This window comes from Colias croceus, chromosome 1 (assembly GCF_905220415.1).
Source record: "Colias croceus chromosome 1, ilColCroc2.1".
NCBI lineage: Eukaryota > Metazoa > Arthropoda > Insecta > Lepidoptera > Pieridae > Colias > Colias croceus.
Window position 1 is genome coordinate 13,058,537 of NC_059537.1, and position 22,721 is coordinate 13,081,257.

A 22,721-nucleotide genomic window follows, 5' to 3' on the forward strand; every position below is an offset into this window, starting at 1 on the left:
TTTATTAATGAACCAATTGACATGAATTAAACACTAAATGACAAAAAAATTAACTACAGTTTTGGGTTCAGGATCAATTTAATAATTACACCTGCTAATATTTTTTTACATATTTTCATTGTATAAAATCGTAACATAACTTCCTTTATGTATTGTTCTATTAACACATAGATAATATCTTCCCAAGGTACTAAATTTTAATAAAAAAGTTGTTTTTGTTATTTATATCTAAAAAAGAGTAGTTATATTAGACAGAAATAAACATAAAATTTTTATAAGTTTTATGGAAGCTGAATGTAATGCAAATGGGCAAATGTAAAAGTAAAATTAGGTTTTTAAAATAAATAAATGAAACAACTACCAATTACAGAAAAACTTCTTTTTCAGTTGAAAATTGCTGGATCATGAGTATAATTCTTTATCTCTTACCTTGGGCAGTCTGGAAGAGATCGCTAGTAAGCGATAAGACCGCCTTATGTACATACCGTGTTAATCCATTTGGTATGATTGTAAATATTTTACTTGGTGTGGTACGTATATTAAATTGATAAATAATATGTACTCTGATCCCAGTACTATCTGTACCGCGAAAGCCATAACGATAATAAAACAACAGTAAAGCACGAATAAAAATCATACTTGTACAGTAGTTGTGAGTGCAATATTTACGTTTCAAAATAACATTTTTTTTGGTATTAAAACGTAGATTCTCACGTACGCACGCTGATACGTGGTTGGCTGCCCCTTTTCTCATTCCCGAAAAATATCCTCTAAAATTACCCAAGATTCTTCCAATGATTGTACCATACGTTGGAAATTAACTTTAGTCAACAATTGACCACGCGCCAGGATACTTATTTCTACTACATCCTCATGCAAATCGTTAATTTTTTATGAACATTGAATCTGTAAATAAAAAAAATGAAAAGATTACTTTACCTTATTTTATTAAAAAGCTACTAACAAATAAAATTCTATCAAGAACTTAAGTGACCTTCTTTGGGCGTATAATATAGTCTTGTAAAAGTTATACATAAAAATAAAATTTCATCATTTTCTTATTTTGTCGTAACTTCAATTCTAATTAAAAACATGAGTCTAACTATATAATTAATTATGTATAAAGAATAAATATAAAAGCCACATTTTACCTTTTGTGGGAACGCAAGAAGGATTTTTTAAAATGTCACAATTAACTGTTAATGGTGTCTTGTTTGACATCAAATAATAAACATCTACCCTCACTTGTAAAATTTTATTTAGTATATTCACATAAAATATAAGCACCTGAAGTGGACTCTGGGAAGACATGGGTTAAAAAGTTAAATAAATAAGTACAATTAAAAACCCCACCAACATCATATTATTTAATTCTTAATTATAAATTTGCAAGAAGCGTTAAATATGTAAATTGATTTGATTTTAATGAAGTCTCATAGATGGCGCTGTTTCAAATTTGTCTTTATACTACTAAGATTCATTAAACTGTTTCTCTGCCAAAATTACGTAAATGACGTAGTTTTTATAGTGTAAAGCTAGATAATAGCGTGGCTTACCCAAAAACAACATTTAAACATGAGTCTTTAGATTGTACGCTGTGTAATACACGGAATACGTTAGAAAAATAAAGGTTCACAGCTCCTCCCCCGGAGGTGATAGCATGATAATGTGTATATAAAAGCCTCACCCGACCTGTTAGTAATATTCATGCAAAATTTGAAGTCAATCTATGCGGTACTTTTCGAGATTAGCTCGGACAAACATACAGACAAACAGACAAACAGACAAACCGACAAACAGACAAACAGACAAAAATTCTAAAAACTATGTTTTTGGCTTCTATATCGATTATAGATCATGGATTATGTATTCTTTTAAAAAAATATTCAATGTACAGTTTTGACTTTCCTACGATTTTATTATATGTATGAATCTGTAAATAAAAAAAATGAAAAGATTACTTTACCTTATTTTATTAAAAAGCTACTAACAAATAAAATTCTATCAAGAACTTAAGTGACCTTCTTTGGGCGTATAATATAGTCTTGTAAAAGTTATACATAAAAATAAAATTTCATCATTTTCTTATTTTGTCGTAACTTCAATTCTAATTAAAAACATGAGTCTAACTATATAATTAATTATGTATAAAGAATAAATATAAAAGCCACATTTTACCTTTTGTGGGAACGCAAGAAGGATTTTTTAAAATGTCACAATTAACTGTTAATGGTGTCTTGTTTGACATCAAATAATAAACATCTACCCTCACTTGTAAAATTTTATTTAGTATATTCACATAAAATATAAGCACCTGAAGTGGACTCTGGGAAGACATGGGTTAAAAAGTTAAATAAATAAGTACAATTAAAAACCCCACCAACATCATATTATTTAATTCTTAATTATAAATTTGCAAGAAGCGTTAAATATGTAAATTGATTTGATTTTAATGAAGTCTCATAGATGGCGCTGTTTCAAATTTGTCTTTATACTACTAAGATTCATTAAACTGTTTCTCTGCCAAAATTACGTAAATGACGTAGTTTTTATAGTGTAAAGCTAGATAATAGCGTGGCTTACCCAAAAACAACATTTAAACATGAGTCTTTAGATTGTACGCTGTGTAATACACGGAATACGTTAGAAAAATAAAGGTTCACAGCTCCTCCCCCGGAGGTGATAGCATGATAATGTGTATATAAAAGCCTCACCCGACCTGTTAGTAATATTCATGCAAAATTTGAAGTCAATCTATGCGGTACTTTTCGAGATTAGCTCGGACAAACATACAGACAAACAGACAAACAGACAAACCGACAAACAGACAAACAGACAAAAATTCTAAAAACTATGTTTTTGGCTTCTATATCGATTATAGATCATGGATTATGTATTCTTTTAAAAAAATATTCAATGTACAGTTTTGACTTTCCTACGATTTTATTATATGTATAGATTGAATTAGTTCCAAGATTAGTTGAAATAATTATTTATCTGATAAATTAGAAACCATAATATTCTGCGGTATGTGTTCTTAATTAGAAATCCTGTTAAATATGAAAACGTTTGAGTACAAAATGTTTGTTTCTTAGAAGGGGTAAAAATAGGAAGGTGTATTTTAATTGATCACAAAACATTTATATTGTATAACTGTTGATTTGAGTTTTACACATCTGAGCCAAAAAACTGTTATCGTTTGATAAAGCATTTACATTCGGTCTGTTTACATGTCCTTTCTCGGGTATCATATCAAAATATCTCTATATATCAAATTTCATGCAAATTGGTTCAGTAGTTAAGGCGTGATTGATTAACAGACAGACAGACAGAGTTACTTTCGCATTTATAATATTAGTATAGATTTTACCGTGATAATATGTAGAGCATACATTCAGAAATATTTTAAACAAGATTTTTACGTTATACTCACGTTGTATAAAAGGTAAATCTATATAATAAAAATGAAACCCGTTTTCCTTGGTCACAGCATCACGCGTGAAGGGGTGGACCGATTTCGATAATACTTTTTTTATTATATTCCTTGAAGTACGAGGATGCTTCTTATTAAATGTATGTGTGAGCATGTGTAATTCGTAAACATGTACAACGGGCGAAGCCGGGGCGGACCGCTAGTAAATAAATAAAATATCTTTATTTGCTCAAATGTGGTTCACAAGTTCTTACTATAAGGAAAGTACAGCACATTCGCCAGTTACACTGGCATGCAAACATAATTTCATAATATGTAAGTAGATAATTTTAACACTCGAACTAGCATAAAGTACCAACGTTATCTATACATATAATAAATCTGTAGAAGGGTCAATTCTGTACATTGAAAATATTGAAAAAATAAATACCAGGGGGTGTTACTGGATCGATACCAAACCCAAAAAATTTTTGTCTGTCTGTCTGTCAGTCTGTCTGTCTGTCTGTCTGTCTGTCTGTCTGTATGTGAAGGCATCACGTGAAAACTAACGGTTCGATTTCGATGAAACTTAGTATAATTATACCTTATTATCCTGGGCGTAAAATAGGATACTTTTTATCCTGGAAAAATACGTAGAAAAAAATTAATCTTAATTTTTCAGTTTTATCCATAGACGTTGTTCTGTAGAACCGCGATCAAACGTTGCGTATTATTATAGAATCCGACATAACCCACGGCTCCTTCCCCGGGGGCCGTGGGTATCTTTGGAAGATTTCCCCACTATAAAAAAAAAAAAAAAAAAAAAGGCATATCCGTATTTGGGTCCAATAAATATTTATAAGATGTCATTGTCAGAGTTAGTCAAAATGGATAAACCATCTACTCGAAGACCGACATCCGCGCGGACGGAGTCGCGGGCGGAAGCTAGTTATAACTATAAATCTACACATTGATCCACGTTTAACCTTTGCATTAATTGCATTATTCCCGTGAGGAGAAACTTTGTAATAAACTAAAGTTACATCTGATGCAGTCGAGAAATGTTTACAGGAGCATGTGTAAATATTTACACTGAATTAACTTGCAATACACATAATCATTCTTACTAATCTTGCCTGATATTATGAATGCGATAGTGTGTGTGTGTGTGCGTGTGTGTTCTTGTTTGCTTCCAACTGAGCGATTTTAAGGCTACATTTAATCGTGGTGAAACATCTCATTCCCATGAGAATTTCCTTTGACCAAACGGGCGACTTATGTATTTTATTGGGTCTAAAATCTGGTTAGTAACGTAATGGTAAGGTTAGATAGTTTTAAAAATTAGAACTGACCCGAGTCCTTTTTTGCACTCCATATTTTAATTGACAAATTCAAACATAATGTTATTTTGTGTAATTAATTAAACTCAAGCATATCTGCTATTGATACTGTCATACACTCAAAATATAATTAAACAATTTCAATTATCATTCGATGTAGAAATAAATTTCAGATTTGGGATAGAATTTGTAAAGGTTGTCACATTTTTGAAAAGGGTCCAGATTTCAAAGTGGTCTCTGGTGGCATCTACACGATGTACAAAATAACAAAGAGATAATTAATGTCAAATTATGTTTATTGAATAAACAATATTATTTTATATTCGCTATAAACATCAATCAATGAAGTAAAGTAATATTAATGTGTAAAAATTTGTAATTTAATTAAGTACATACATATTTATAATGTATACTGGCGCTCTAATAAATATCTTTAATAAACTCATATATTTTATTTACCTAGCTCTATAATAAGATTTTGAAGATATATTTTTTTTAGTTTATCTCATAAATATAACTTTAAAATCTAAGCAATCACTAATAAAAAATGGTTATTTCTTTAATTAGTCCAATCCTGGCCGTTCTAATAAATAAATACTAAACGAAACTGAAGCACTTTTCGTCGCTCGGCCGTTGCCTTAGTGAAGTAACTGTAGGTGAAAGTACTAAAAGTCGAGCATATCTAATTACATCAACTACTGACTGACCAGTACGGCATTCACTGCTTTTATTGGCTTACGTATTAACCAGCAAAATTGAGATGTAGTCCAACCACGAATAAAATTATAGGGTAGTTGGTAAATTCATTTTTGGCGCATTATTTTTATGTTGAATGCATTCGATTTATTATCTGTGAAAGGTATCCGCTCCGGTAGCCGTGATCGTCTAGTGGTTAGGACCCTACGTTGTGGCCGTAGTAACCCAGGTTCGAATCCTGGTCACGGCAGCGAATAGCTGTTACGGCGGAGCTATGTTTTTGTCACTTTTTTTCATTTTATTGGGGATATACACTAATACCTGAAATAATCCTTATACATTATTATTTTTTATGTTTCAAGTGAACTAGAATACTTGATACAGAAAAACTCTACAAAAGGAACTCACGATATTAAGAAAGACACTACAAGATCGTGTATTTATGTATCACGTTACGATAAATATACTTTCTTTGGATAAATTCATGCCCAAAAACCTCCTCATATGGTTATTGGTTTTTTAAAAATTTCCTAGTTTACAACGAAATGTGACTCTACATTTAATGTAAATTTTCATTATAATTTGTTTAATTAAAATTAACTTTCTTTTATATTTAGTGGTCACCATTTAAACAAGCCTATAAAGTTTATAGTATAGACCAATATAATAGTCCTAAACATTGAAAAAACGAAAAAGCAAACAAAATAATAGCAATCATTTAATAGTTCCAACATTCGATAATACTGGGCAGAAATAAAAACATCGTTTGTTTTATTTATTCGTGTTTAATGCAACTCGCCTCTTTTATTTTTTTATTGCAAACGTTCAGCAAACTATATTAAAACATTTTATTGAAAATGAATATGAACGTCTGTACATTTTTTGACGTGACAACGTCTTATAATTCGACAGAGCTGGCTGCACGCACGAAAAAACATGACTCATGCGGCGTTACCTCGCTCTGAGGCGTTCCGTAAGGCCTTGAAGTGCAAGCGAGAACGCGGAACGAGCGACAAAGAAGCACAATCAGACGTTGTCACGTTCAACTATCGTCAGTAAACCGACTTTACAGACAACCAATTTTTTTATGAATAGTATATGTAGTAGTGTGTGGTTTATGTGAAAATAGTATTACTGTATTACTATAAATTTGTGTTATAGTGATATTATAAATTTAACTTTTATGATTATCGCCAAGGCCTTCGATCGGGTTTGGCACAAGGCACTTATCTCCAAACTTCCATCTTACGGACTACCTGGGGGATTGTGCGATTGGGTCGCTAGCTTTCTCAATGGCAGGAGCATCAAGGTCGCTGTAGACGGTTCATGCTCCGCACTTCTGCCGATAAATGCTGGTGTGCCCCAAGGCTGCGTGCTATCTCCTACGCTGTTCCTTCTGCATATCAATGATATGTTGCAAACCAGCAACATTCATTGCTATGCAGATGACAGCACTGGAGATGCCAGTTATTCCGGCCATGCAAAATCCTCCAAGGAAACTTTTAAATTTTAAATCTTTTGGCAGTGCACCCCGCTTTCAGGGCACTACCCTAAGTATATCACCCTACATCGGAATCCTTGGCGTTGATGTTTCGAAAGACGTCCAATTTCGCGGTCATTTGGAAGAAAAAGCAAAACTGGCTTCTAAAAAGTTGGGTGTGCTCAATAGATCGAGGCAGTACTTCGAGCCAAGTCACCTTATGTTACTATACAAAGCTCAGGTGCGACCCCACTTGGAGTAGGTATTGCTCTCATCTATGGGCTGGAGCCCCGAACTGCCAACTTCTTCCACTTGACCGCATCCAACGTCGAGCGACTCGAATCATCAACGACCACAGATTGACCGAAAGGCTTGACCCTCTATCGCTAAGAAGGGACTTAGGGTGTCTTTCCATATTTTACCGATTGTATCACGGTGAGTGTTCTGAAGAGCTATTTGAGCTTATTCCGGCCGCTCAATTCCATCATCGCACAGCCCGCCACAAAAGCCTATACCATCCTCACCACCTGGATGGTTGGCGCAGCACAACGGTGCGTTTCAACCGTAGCTTTCTTCCACGGACGTGTAAAATTTGGAATAATTTGCCATGAACTGTGTTTCCGAGGAACTACGACCTGAGTAATTTTAAGAAAAAAGCATACGTGTTTCTCAAAGGCCAAAAGCACACCGCTTCCTAATTCACGGTTAGCTCCACCTTTTTCCATATGACCGTTTTTATCCCATCCCATTCCCCTCTATGGTAGGCAACACCCACAACATATGTTGTGGACGTCTATGGGCAACGCATTCTGCCAACAACATCGGCCATTGCGTCTGCTCGTTTGCTTTCCAATTCTATAAAAAAAAAAAAACTTTTATGAATATTTTCAATTCAAATACGCGCGTGTCTTGGTCGTTTTACAACGTTGGGGGAAGGTGAAAAGTTTTTTAATTAATTACAATAGTTTTTGCAGTGCATATTTTTATTACTAGAGTAAGTAAGGTAGTAGAGTTTCTTAATTTAGAGCATGTAGAGATAAGATTAAGCTTGTAGAGTTTTTGCTCTACGTGATACCTGATAACTTTTTCATGATACAAACCCATTTACATGAAAATATTACTTCCTTCTTATCTATATGTCATCAATATCAATGTCATGCCATAGCGAAAACTACCTTAAGGATTTAATTAATGCTAATAATCTATTTTATATTTAATTTTTCCACACACGCAATTCTCTTAGCTCATCTACCAACTGAATAAACAAGGAACGAAATTCCTTAGGTTTTATAAAACTCTTTGTTCTATAAAAGACGCTCGGAAAATGAAAGATAAGTAGGGAAAAGGTTTACGTTAGCTTGGGTTATGTAAATTTGTATTCTCCATATAATCCATATCAAATTAAAGACAAACTCTATCATAATCCAAACAAGGACTCATTCCTTAATAATAATACTCTACTTTATTAAACAGTTTTTTTTATAAGTTTGTCGTAGTTATACCAAATTGAGCGTATTTTTTTTGTAATAAACTACGTGATATTTTTTTTTATTTTTTGAATGAAAATATTATGTATTTTATATTAAAATACGGCTAATTATTTATTGAACAGCTATTTTTAACATGGATATTACTTATATAATAGACAAATTAATCATTTACTTTGTATTCTTTCATCATTAGTCACTAAAATTTATTTTGTTAACTTGCCAAATTTTTTAATATGGAATTTGTAAGAGAAGGCACTGCCTTCTGAGATACAGGTAATTACCTAGTTCAGAAGGCAGAGCAATATTGTTATTGTATACTAGTGGTCCGCCCCGGCTTCGCCCGTGGTACGTATTTAGTATCCTATATCCTTCTCCTGGCTCTAAACTACCTCCCTGCTAATTTTCAGCTAAATCGGTTCAGCCGTTCTTGAGTTATAAGTGGAGTAACTAACACGACTTTCTTTTATATATATAGATTTGAAGATGCTAATAATTTTTTTTTTTTTTTTTTATTGTAAACACATTTTATTCAATTAAAAAATATATTTCCTTAATACATGGAATATCTGTTTTTAGATTATATCTCTTTGAAACTAACCTCAAAATCATGGAATTGGGATTTATCAAGGCAGGTAGTTATGTGCCACGTTTAAATTTGGTGACGAAACCGAAGTGAAATCTCTTTGAGTTTCCATGTTATTTCCAGCAGAGTTAGAATTAACCAGAGAGATTTCGCTGATTAAAATATTTCAGTCAGCTACTTTTGAGTTAGAAAATAAAGTTCCTTTTATTAAAAATATTCTATTACTTACCTATATTGCCTATATCATTCTTAGAACTTAGCAATCTTAAGTAATATGATATGTAAATAATAAAGATCTGAGTACTAACAATTAAATTTATACAGTATACTAGCTCCATACCATACATACCTCGAAAACACACTTCAATGTTGTGATGGGAGATTTCAACGCAAAGTTGGGGAAGAGAGGCGATGATGAGTTGAGAGTGGGGCAATTTGGGTTTGGGCAACGTAATCCGAGGGGCCAGAAACTTGCTGATTTTCTGGAGAAGGAAGGACTCTTTATGATGAATTCCTTCTTCCAGAAACCGAATCACAGGAAGTGGACCTGGCTGAGCCCGGATGGAAGGACGAAAAATGAGATAGACTTCATTATGACCACGAAGAGACAAATATTCAAAGATGTCTCTGTGATCCATAGGGTGAAAACCGGAAGCGATCACCGAATGGTACGAGGCATCTTGAATATTAATGTCAAACGTGAAAGATCACGTCTAATGAAGTCTACGCTCCGCCCTTGCCATGCCCAGATCCAAAACCCCGAAAGCTTTCAACTGGAGCTCCAAAATCGCTTCGCTTGCCTCGACAGTAGCGTCTCTGTGGACGATCTAAATAACAGGCTGGTAGAAACTATCCGCGCGGTTGGGTCCCACTTTAAAACCCGTAAAGTAAATCCGCAAAAACTCTCGGACCAAACTCTGAAACTAATGGCAGACCGGCGCTCTATGCCACTGCGCACATCTGAAGATGCTAAGTCATATAGGCAGCTCAATAGACGGATATCTAAATCTCTGCGGCACGACATTCGCTCCTTTAATGCTTCAAGCATTGAGGAAGCGATTAAGCGAAACCAAGGCTCGAAAGTGTTTGCAAGAGATATGTCTATTGGGCAGAGCCAGCTGACGAAGCTGAAGACAGATCGTGGCGTAGTAGTGTCGGCCAAGCCAGAGGTATTAGGAGAGGTCGAGAGGTTCTATCGGCAACTTTACACCTCAGTTGCCAAGCCTGTTTCTAGTCCGGCGAAAGACCCAAGAGCCCGACTAACCCGACATTTCACCGAAGATATCCCGGACATCAGCCTGTACGAGATTAGGATAGCTCTGAAACAGCTTAAGAACAACAAGGCGCCGGGTGAGGACGGAATCACCTCTGAGCTTCTGAGAGCGGGTGGAAAACCAATCCTCAGAATGCTACAGAGGCTATTTAATTCCGCCTTACTCGAGGGCACAACGCCTGAAGCATGGAGCAGGAGTGTGGTTGTTCTGTTCTTCAAAAAGGGAGACAAGACCCTATTGAAGAACTACAGACCGATATCACTCTTGAGCCATGTTTATAAGCTATTCTCAAGGGTTATCACGAATCGTCTCGAACGCAGGTTAGATGACTTCCAGCCTCCCGAACAAGCCGGTTTCCGTAAAGGCTTTAGCACCATAGACCACATCCACACGCTGCGGCAAATTATACAGAAAACCGAGGAGTATAATTTGCCACTATGCTTAGCGTTTGTGGACTATGAAAAAGCCTTCGATTCGATCGAGACCTGGGCCGTGTTAAGGTCTCTCCAGCGGTGCCGTATTGACTATCGGTACATCGAAGTATTGAGAAGCTTGTACGAACACGCCACCATGTCAGTCCGAGTACAAGATCAGTGTACAAAGGCAATCCCATTGCAGCGCGGTGTAAGACAAGGCGATGTGATCTCGCCCAAACTTTTTACCGCTGCTTTGGAAGATGCCTTCAAACTGTTGGAATGGAAAGGACTTGGCATCAATATTAATGGCGAGTACATCTCTCATCTTCGATTTGCCGATGATATCGTAGTCATGGCAGAATCCATGGAAGACCTTAATGCAATGCTCGATGACCTCTACAGAGTTTCACAACAAGTGGGCCTTAGCATGAACATGGACAAGACGAAAATCATGTCGAATGTCCATGTTGTGCCCACTCCAGTCTCTGTTGGAAACTCTACTCTCGAAGTTGTTGACGAATATGTCTACCTAGGACAAACCGTCCAATTAGGCAGGTCCAACTTCGGGAAGGAGGTCAATCGTCGAATCCGACTCGGATGGGCAGCGTTCGGGAAGTTAAAGAACATCTTTTCGTCCAAAATCCCTCAGTGCCTGAAGACTAAAGTCTTCGAGCAGTGTGTGTTACCAGTGATGACCTACGGAACAGAGACGTGGCCTCTAACCCTGGGCCTTGTGCACAAGCTCAGCGTCGCCCAACGTGCTATGGAAAGGGCTATGCTCGGAGTTTCCCTACGAGATCGAATCAGAAATGAGGAAATCCGTAGGAGAACCGGAGTCACCGACATAGCTCGCCGGATTAGTACGTTGAAGTGGCAATGGGCGGGGCACATAGCCCGTAGAACCGATGGCCGTTGGGGCAGAAAGGTTCTGGAATGGAGGCCACGAACTGGACGACGAAGCGTGGGACGACCTCCCACAAGATGGACGGACGACCTGGTCCGAGTGGCAGGGAGCCGCTGGATGCAGGCCGCCGGTGACCGGTCGTACTGGAAATCCTTGAGGGAGGCCTTTGTCCAGCAGTGGACGTCCCACGGCTGAAACGAACGAAGTATACTAGCTTACCGCCCGCGGCTTCGCCTTCTTTCTCTAAAACGATTTGAGATTTAAACTATCCTATCTCTCAAGTTGGATCGAACTGCATATGGTGTGCGAATTTTATTATAATCGGTTAAGTGGTTTAGGAGTCCATTGAGGACAAACATTGTGACACGAGATTTATATATATATTATAAGATAAGATAATAATATGAATAATTTATGGGATATGAAAAATTGCGTCACCTATAAAATTATACTAGCAACGCCTTAGAATTTTTACTTTGAAAAATTTTGCTATTGCTTATTAAAAGTGGTAAAGAGTGCTGAGTAAAATTTTATTTTATATTTAAATATCGATTTACATTAACTACTCTATAAATTTTACTTCACTCCGTTCATGCTTCTTTCCGAAACAGTTGTTCTGTATCAGTCAACACAATCATTTTAAAAGGAATACAAAGTCATCCATAATTAAATTATTAAATTTCAACATTACTATTCAACATTATTCAAGATTCGATACTGAACTTCATTTTAACGAAAGCAGAAAAGCGGATTGCAAATTCGCTTTTAAAATGTTAATGCTATGCAATTTGCTTGCTTCTATCCTCATAGGGGAACGATCTCTAAGTAGCTGCTAATAAATCATCCAAGACTGATACGTAATTAATAATTCGTTTTTTCGTTACAGGAATTATTTTTTTTATCCGATATGACGAAACAAATGACATTAATAGGGTGTATGTTATTTGTTTTGTGTAATTAAATGCTTAAATTAGGAAGAATGGAAAAAATGGAAATAGGAAGGAAGAGTTTGATGAATTTAAATAAAAACTGAATGTACCAGTACTTATACTGTATAAGAATTTAGAATATCAATATAGTTTTGATGATTTTTCTTATATTCCTTAAAAAGCAAATACTTACCTACACCACAAGTTGCAGGGTTTCTTTATTTATGATGGTGAGATTGTTGGATGGAGAGAGATACATCTTATTTGTATAAACACAAACCTACTATGTATTACGAAAGCTTATTAGTAAGAAATTGATTATTATATTTTATTATCATTTTAAGCACATCAATCCACATTAAGGATTAACACGTTCACTATGTATCGTGTCAGTACCGTTGATTCGTTCAAGATAAATTTGAAATCGATTGTAAAAAACTAGTTCAATACTATTTTCAAAATCTAATATCTAATATATATTATAAAGGCGAAAGTTTGTATGGATATATGGATGTATGGATGTTTGTAACTCTTTCACGTAAAAACTACTGAACCGATTACAATGAAATTTAGCACACATATAGAGGGTAACTTGGATTAACACATAGGATAGTTTTTATCCCGGAAATCCCACGGGAACGGGAACTATGCGGGTTTTCCTTTGCAAACGCGGGCGAAGCCGCGGGTGGAAATCTAGTAATTAGATAAATTCCAATCCATCTCAAATCGAAAAGAACATTTGAAAAATCCTTTCAGTCGTAAATAAATAATTTTCCATATCACTACCGATATCCTTACCGACAGTTTCAGTTGTAAAATATCATAGTATCGTATAAGAAATGAAAGATACTGCATAGCAATTTGTAAGCTCGTCTCCGGAGATAGTGGAAATTGCATTATGGTGGCTTGCATGCATCATGCATGAACGATATTGAGCCTGAGATTGAGCAAATAAACCTGAAGTGAATTTTTCATTAATCTTCCGAATAACGTTTTATATTTTTGTTCGAACACACCAAAATTTTATGAGCAGATCAGTTGTTCAACTGTGTTGATGAGATAGGAAGTGCAGTAAAAACTGTGATCTTTTTTAAGTTTTTAACAAGAAAATTTTCTGTGGAAAAATAAACACATGTTGTAAAATTATATTGCTATCAAGACCGTGTTGCTGTATGCCTGCGAGACGTGGAAGGTGACAAAGAACATCTCTTCGCAAATCCAGGTTTTCCTGAACCGTTGCCTTCGTCAAATCCTCGGTATCTACTGGCCCGAGACGTTATCCAATGACCAGCTTTGGGTACGCTGTGGTGAGATCGCGATTGACCAGCAAATTAAACGCCGCAAGTGGAACTGGATGGGCCACACGCTCCGAAGGGAAAGTGATCATATTCCAAGGCAAGCCTTAGACTGGAACCCCCAAGGAAAGCGTAAGCGTGGTCGTCCTAAACAAACCTGGCGGCGGACAGTCATAGACGAAGCCAAGAAAATCGGGAAAACCTGGAGCGAAATCAAAAGGGAAGCCCTCGACAAAAACGCCTGGCGGAGCACTGTGGATGCCCTCTGCCCCAGCTAGGGGACACAGGAACATAAGTCAAGTCAAGAACCGATAACAATCACATTTCATATATTTCATATATTGTATATTCCAATTAGAACAAATACTCAAATACTCTGAAGATTCGGAATGATCTTGTACTTCGTCCTTGTTATTGTTAAGAAGGGACAAAAATATATTATATTCCTTTTCCTTCTTAGAATTTATCTTTTGAATCGGTTAAATGACAATGTGGTTTTGATAATTAGATGGAATCGATGAGAGGTATGAATAGATTTCTGAACGAAATCCAATAACGAAATCTATTTTTTTAAAAGAAGGATAGAATCGCTGAAGAAAATGTATCATCTTAATAATTATATCCTATATTCTTTCGTAATTAAAAAATAGACAATATTATATATTTCTTGCACCTAAAATAAAATATATATATTAGCAAAGTTGCATAGCCACAATATTGCGTTGAGGTTTTACAATATCATTGTTAAAATATCATACAAAGCAGTCTTAAGCTGGCTTATCTATGTTTTTTAAATATACTTTGTAACAGTCTAAATATATTATATAAAATTATTGAAATTAACGCTCAAAAGGAACAGTTTCCGTTGACCACCCTAATTGGCGTAAATACTAAAAGGGACAACCAATAAGTTATTGAATTTCCAAAAAACATCTAACGAATTCTTTCTTTTGTCCTTTCCGTGAAATAAATTGGGAAAGTTTCTAAATCTAATATATTTTGCTGAAACAGGGAGATACGGCCCCTTCTGTATCGTGCGAATTTCATACCTGAATATTCTAATTACGTAATAAAATGATGATGATGATGATGACATGTTTCGTTCAATCGTTAAAGTTTAAAGTTTTGGCATTTTTATCCAGACACATTTCAAGTATAACCAAATTGATTAAAAATTTTATCCGACGTAGCGAACAATCTAAGCCGTATATCTCCATAAACTTCACTGTAATTTGCAACAGTCTAGAGCACTCCAAGCTGTGTTGTAATGAAACATCTGCAATCTAGTTTCATTAGTAAGTGACTCTGCAAGTGTATCACGGATCACGTTGCAGATTTTCGTACCTAATACATACTTTTTCTTTGCTGCGGTGAAAACTTAACAATTTAAGGAACTATAATCGTTTATTATTTTGTGATTGAAAGAAAATTTATAACGCCTACGAAGTTGTGAGATTGATAATCTTTTCACAATATTTGCTCAAACTTTTAAAGTAGGCGCTTGTGAAAAACATTTGTAAGTGTATAACGAATTACTTTATTAAATTGTACAAAGTTTTGAGAATGAATAATTCCACGTCTTACGCAGAAATAAGTTAAATCTCTTAACTCGTAGGATTTCTTAACGAATTGCTAATATTTGGTTAAGGTTCTTCTCTCCCGGAGCCTAGAGGTATAAACTTGTAAGTAATATCTACTCCTTAAAGCCACAATGGACTGGAGCTTTTTGCGTAATTACACAATAATTACATTGTTGGATTGGGATTCCTTCTATTTTGAATATTTTTGTCTAGAATTGAGACTAACTGTGCCATGTGTGGGCGTCACCACGGTAAAAACTTATATGGATAGTACCTAGTATCGACTATCGACATCCTACTTCTTACAAATCCTACTATTAATATTATAAATGCGAAAGTTTGTGAGGATGTGTGTGTGTTTGTTACTCTTTCACGCGAATGTACTGAACCGATTACACTGAAATTTAGCCCACATATAGAGGGTAACTTGGATTAACACATAGGATAGGTTTTATCCCGGAAATCCCACGGGAACGGGAACCATGCGGGTTTGAAAACGCGGGCGAAGCCACGTGTGGAAATCTAGTAGATAATAAATATGATTTACTGAAAATTATGTATTGTAACCTTAGCTTCAAATATCAATAATTACAAGAACATGGTGTTTCAGTTATGGACATGGTCAGTCTTGTTAGAGTGTATTGGTCAAATTATTGTTCACTAGCTGTGCCGCGCGGTTTCACCCGCATTACTCCGCTCCTGTTGGTCTTAGCATGATGATATATAGCCTATATTACTCGTGGATAATGTAGCTTTCGAATGGTGAAAGAATTTTAAATTAAAATCGGTCCAGTAGTTTATGAGCCTATTCATTACAATCAAACAAACAAAGTGTTCCTCTTTATAATATTAGTGTAGATAATATAATAACTACTACAATACTAGCGTTTAGCTTTGTATGTATTCTGTGACAATACTTAAAAAAATCATAGAGTCCTCGTGTCATAGAATCAACGCTCCATATATGAATCCTCTCCATGAAGCTCCATAAATACAGTAAGTATGCACACTGTCAATATATAAGACAAACTCATAAAATATTTCATTGCAAATTATACGTAACAAGAAATACGCAGAATTAATAAGTTCGTTATGATAACTTGATAAGCAAAGACAACTTGAGTTATTTCATAAAGTATTCTGTGAAGCCGCGGGCTATGCCTATATAGCTACTGAAACCACGTACAAAGGAACGTAATTTTATGTATATGTAAATATAGAATGTATTAATATGAAAATTAATTTTCGGGATTGAAATGCTTATGAATGAAATCTTTGGCGAACGCTACGCTTGAGGTATTAATTTATTTAATAGAAGCGATTAAGGTTAAACCGACTTGTGAATTTCTACGATTAACTTTTGATATTGAAATGTATTGCAAATTTCACGAGGCGATAAACCTCTTGGAAATAATTTAATAACATTAAATATATTTATCGCTTTTTTCTAATACAAAGTAGAGTATTTATTTGATGATTTACAGTAGAATGCTAACACTGAAGTGATGAATTTAAGTCTTGACTCGTACATATCGAATTTAAAAGACAGTAGCAAACAGGATTCATGATAAAATGAAGGTAATGTGAAATAAGATAGAAATAAAACCATTTCTAGTCATTTTAAATAATTTATTTAGCTAAACAACACACACAAACTTAATTACAATTTACAATTTTATATTTTACTTAATGAGCGTATCAAATTTATGAAGAAGTATAGCACATAGGGTCATAGGTAGGTACCAGTAGGAATATACATTAGTATATATGCATAGTATTAGTATTAACTAATACTACAATATGTGATATTGATGTGGTGTGCCACATCAATGCTAAATAAACTAATCTATTAACGTAAAATACAATCCCACCAAAAACATTTTCATGTAAAATGTTGCCAAGACGAGCCCATATGACTCGCACTGTCAAAAAGTTATCAGATCTCATGTAGAGCCAAGCTTCTAACACTACACGCCCTAACTCTACAAGGCCTAACTTCACAAACTCTACACCTTAGTCAAAATATGTGGCTTGGCCATTTCGCTACATTCACATCGGCGTATGGTGAAAAATTAATTCACTGTTCATTACTTTTGTGTTATACAATAGTTCTTGTAGTAACGAACGGAATATATAATTTATTAGGTTTTAGACAAAGCGGGCGAAGCCGCGGGCGGCAAGCTAGTAATTTTAAAAATTAATTAAATATTAACAAAATATAACTAAAACCAAACATTTCATATTAAAAATCTTCATTGCAAGAGACCAAGACGTCAGAAAACACATAAAATTTCCGTGACTCTCCTCTCCTTGATTGCTCCAACAAATTCAATTACATAAGGATCGCTGGGGAATTAAAAATAGCAATTACGTAGGTACTCTGAAATGAAACGAATACTTCGATGATTAGTTTGACCCGTTGAGACGGTGCTGGTGTTTATTTAATAATAGTATCGAAAATAAAGCTTGTTTGATAGGAATTGCGTAACGTAATTGAGATTTGTTTGTTGACTTTATTCTAGCGTAGGTAGATACAAAATTAGTTTCAGACTCAATAAATAACTGACATGTAAAAGTTAACTTAACATCAATAACATATACAATGTTAGTAGTTGTTTGTAGCTTCAGCCCTCAGTTTTGCTCGTGCTTTCCTAAAACAACGATCTTCAGACTATCTTTACCCCATTACGTATCTACTGAAATCTTACTTCTACGTATGTTCATAGGTGATGATCGTCGACTACCACCAGGCGCTCCACATTTTTATTCTAGTCCGTTTAAAGTTTTTTTCCGTGGTTGGTAGGTACCTAGGTATCAATGAAGGCTATAAATGTTTAAATGTGAAAGCAATAGACAAATCTATTTAAATAAACAGCAAAAGCGTCTGTCCAGTGTAACGTTAAACAAACAATAAATAAGACTAACAACAGAGACCGAGTGAAAACTAATTAATTATAATAGCGAATAATGAGAAAATACTGCTGTTTTAAATTATTTCAGTAATTACACGGAGTGCTGAGGGAGATAGCTTCTCTTATTCAAATGTAAGTTATTATAAACATAAATCGTAGTGTAGTGGAAACTGATGTTCAAATGTATTCGTTTGTTGATGACGTTTTTTTATTTAATGTTTATAATAAAGAAATAAGTGTTGTTTTCAATATTATTGCAACAATTTATTAATATTTGCAACAATTTTTATCCGAAACTGATAATTCATTTTTCGGATACAAAATCGGATACAAAAGCTATGAAATACGCAAAATTAAGCAACAATATAAAATAAAAGTAGTACCTACAATTATGAGAACTTTAACAAAGTCATAATATATGTAGGTACATTAGTAAAAGCTCCTAGTAAAAGCAGGCAACATGTCTATTTTTTACTGCTAAAACTTTAAATAAACTACAACTAACATAGAATCACACTAACGACCACATAAATTATAATATCAAAGTTCACATTGTTGCTTCAAAAAATAAATCTATTTTTATTTTCGTTTTAAAAAAGTTTGGAAGTTTTTTAGCTAATGAAGCATTTTTATGTACTAAGTACTTAGTATTTTTGTACACTTCATTAAAAATTATCAACAAAAACATTGTTCATAGTAAATTGTATTCAGAAAATCAGTAAATAAATTCAATTTTATATCTTATGAACTATTCATACGCTTTTATGTACCTAATTGATTCAACTGATAATTACAATAAGGTGCCTGGTGCAGCAATATTACCTACATCGATAACACACGTAATAAACCTTTTTGTATTACATAGAAATACGAATTTATACAACATACAGGTATACAGAATAATTAATCTGCATTAATAGATAGATACAATTACATTTTCACTTATCTATCTATCCAAAGGTAAAATTCCTTTAGTATTCTTCTTTGACTATTCTTCTGGGTTCTTCTAGAATATTATATCTTGAACAGTTGCTAGTAGATGGCCCTTAACTCCGGTAACCTAGCTTTATGATGTCAAAATACTCATACAGCTAGATAACCAAAGACAATTAGCCAATCTACGACATTTCTTCTTTCTTCTCTTCTATTTCTTCAATCTTCTTTTTTTTCGATGGTTGTGATTCAGAAGAATCTTCATGATCTTATACAAAATGATACTTGAAATAGTTGTTTATACATTATTTTTATTTAAACATGTAAAGAACAACAAACTGAAGGAAAAATACAATTATAATAGATATTAATTATTATTAATTGGCACATATAATAAAGATGAGAAGTAATAAATGAATACACAATTATAATTTATGCTGTCAAATTAAATTTCGATAATTTGTCCGTTACAAAAAACTAAACAAACTAAATACTTTACAAAGAGTTCTAGTTTGATAACATGTGTTTACATAAAAATTGTTATGTCTATAAAGTTACAATACAATTGTTCCTTGTACTACAATTGTGATATCAACATATTTATAATATTATTTATTTTAATATTTTAAACACTTCAATACCTATAAGTTGATCGCCTTCTTCAGCTTGCAGAGTGAGCTCGACCCTGAAATTGAGATAATTTGATGTTAATATATTTTTCTTAAATGTTAAATTATTACAACACCATTTCTTATTACATTTCTTCTGTGTAATCCATACTAATATTATAAATGCGAAAGTAACTCTGTCTGTCTGTCTGTTACTCAATCACTCCTAAACTACTGAACCAATTTGCATGAAATTTGGTATGGAGATATTTTGATACCCGAGAAAGGACATAGGCTACCTTTTATTGCGAAATATGTACCACGGGCGAAGCCGGGGCGGACCACTAGTAAGAAATAAATGCGACAATGATCATTTGTTATAACAAGTTTTAAATATCATATTTACATATAGTTCAAGTAGATTTTGGAATATACCAAAACAAACACGCTATTTACTACAACAACGTTTAACAAATTATAATTCATAAAAAGAGTTACTCAAAGCTCCTATAACAAAATAACCCTAATTCTCAGGAATTAAAAACGTCGCACTCTTCGTGAATTCAAATTAAAAACGCAGTAAGAATCTCGAGTTTCGTTTGCGTATTAATTCTGAGCCAAGATCACAGGATTAAAGGGTGCTTCACAAAAGAGCTTTGGCGCATTGTAATTTATTTTTGTTGAACTCGATCGCAATTAGATAGATCTCGATCCTTTTTGGGGTCCGATATTGAGATAAAGACCTTGTAATAAAGGTTATGTAAGTACCATCGAAGTATAAGTAAAGGTACTTATGTTCAATATGGTGAGGAGTTTGAATATGTTCTATTATTGATAGTTTTCAACTAAGCTTTTCGTAAAGGATGGAAGGTTTGCAATTCAGTAGTAAGTTAAAAGCAGTTTAATCTACTTAAGAAATATTCGTTAGTCTCGCTAAAACTTGGGAACGGTTGGTCTGATTTACCTGATTTGAGATATTATGTGTCCTAGTCTAAGGAAGGTTTAACATTGAGAAGAATAAAAAATAAGTTGCGGTTGATACGAAGTTCACAGATATCTAGAACCTATATAGGCGTGTCTATTTAAAATGAAACTAACTAATTGTATCAGAAAAGAATATAATATTTTTTAAACATAGCACAACATTACCGAATTCATCGTGATTGTAAAATGACTCAATGTTAAGAAACATGTTCACAAACGTGACGCGTCCATTCTAATGATCATTAAACTTCGATGTCTCTAAAGTATAGTCTAATTTAACAAAATGACATATCAGTTTTTACTTGGAAATGCGTGTAACGATCCTTACACTCCCACGTTTGAATACCTGTACCTATTATCAACTAATAAACAATAATAAACACTTCTTTTATTTATGGTTAAACTCTTCGTAACAAGCAACTTAAATAAAATTGAAAACAGTTTATTTTTAATCTCATTAATTCCCTAACCAAAAGAGTCCCTAAAGATTGTTTCCTACTTTATAGCAAACTTATTGAGCACGTTTCACTAAGAGCAAAAAAACTCAACCTTAATTATCTTTCTACACAACCAAACCCCTCAAACCACAATAACATCGCTTCAAAAATAACACTGAATAAGACATCGCGAACAGTTAATTAGTTGTGCAAAGATTCCTCAAGCATTCGCGGTAACATTGTTAACCAAACATTACCGACCATTTTACTTTGAGCCCCCATTCATTCGGCTAATTATATAGACTCATGAAGAGAAGATCATCAACATGAGGGGTCCTGTTACTTTGGTTTTCACAAATGACCGTGACTGGCCGGAAAGTATGGACACAAGTACAGTTGAATTTTCTCTGACATTGATTGTGTTGTTTTTAGATTCTCGGACAATTGTGTTTTTAAATGTTCTGTTAGACGACCATAGACTAAGATAAAGATAGCTAATGTACTAAATTGTGATAGTATAGATTTTTTTATATCCACATAAAAATTGCCTCTGTCTTATTTTGGTTTCATATTATCATTCAAGAAGTACAAACTAACACTTAGATACATTTATATATTTGTATAACGTTGCAAAGTATTAGAAAATAAACTATAATATACTTAATACACGAATGTTCCCATTCCGGCAATTCCAAGATCAAATTACCATAAGATGACGTCACGCATTATACATATAAGACCTCTCTAAGAAATTCTCATACATAAAAGGTAAGTAGAAAATCGTATATTTACGTGTATCTATGCACTTTACAGTTCGCCGCTGGACCGTTATTTCTATCTAGATTTACATGATTTCCTCAAGAACCTTATACTTAGCCGAGTTACGCTTGCGTATATCACATTAATTTTCCACTTTTCTATTTTCCTGGCTTGTATTTTCATAATTAATTTTATCAGCTTTAAGATTAAGAAGCATTTATAAGTAAAAGTCAAGAAATAATAAGATTATGAATATAATACAGAGAAAAGAAACAGAAACGAAAAGGATTAAAATTTAATAACTCGTTATTTGATTAAAACCTCTTATGTATACTATAATGTACAAAATGACCAAGACACATACACACAATATGAAAATACGTTTGTTAAATATTTACTAACTTAAAAATATCCAAAGCATTATGAATAGGTTATTTACATCCGACTCTTTGGAATACACCTACGCGTGTTAGAGTTAAGGTCCGGTACACACATATTAAAATAATACTTTTACACTTTTTCTTCATTATTTAAAGTACTATTTGCATTATTTTAATAGTGGGTACTGTTTTAATGTTGATGAAGTTTAAATTAGAATGGTGTTAAAAGTTCTATGCGTAAAGTTTTAAAATAATCTTTTACGACCTTATACATAGATAAATAAATAAATAATAATAATACCCACATCT

At 33.9% G+C, this 22,721-nt stretch overlaps 1 non-coding gene across 1 annotated transcript; it reads left to right on the top strand.

The window, feature by feature from the left end:
* The first annotated feature begins 5,626 nt into the window (after window positions 1–5,626).
* Trnah-gug lies at window positions 5,627–5,698 on the top strand. Its single transcript has one exon. It is a non-coding gene; the product is annotated as a tRNA-His (tRNA).
* The last annotated feature ends 17,023 nt before the right edge of the window (window positions 5,699–22,721 follow it).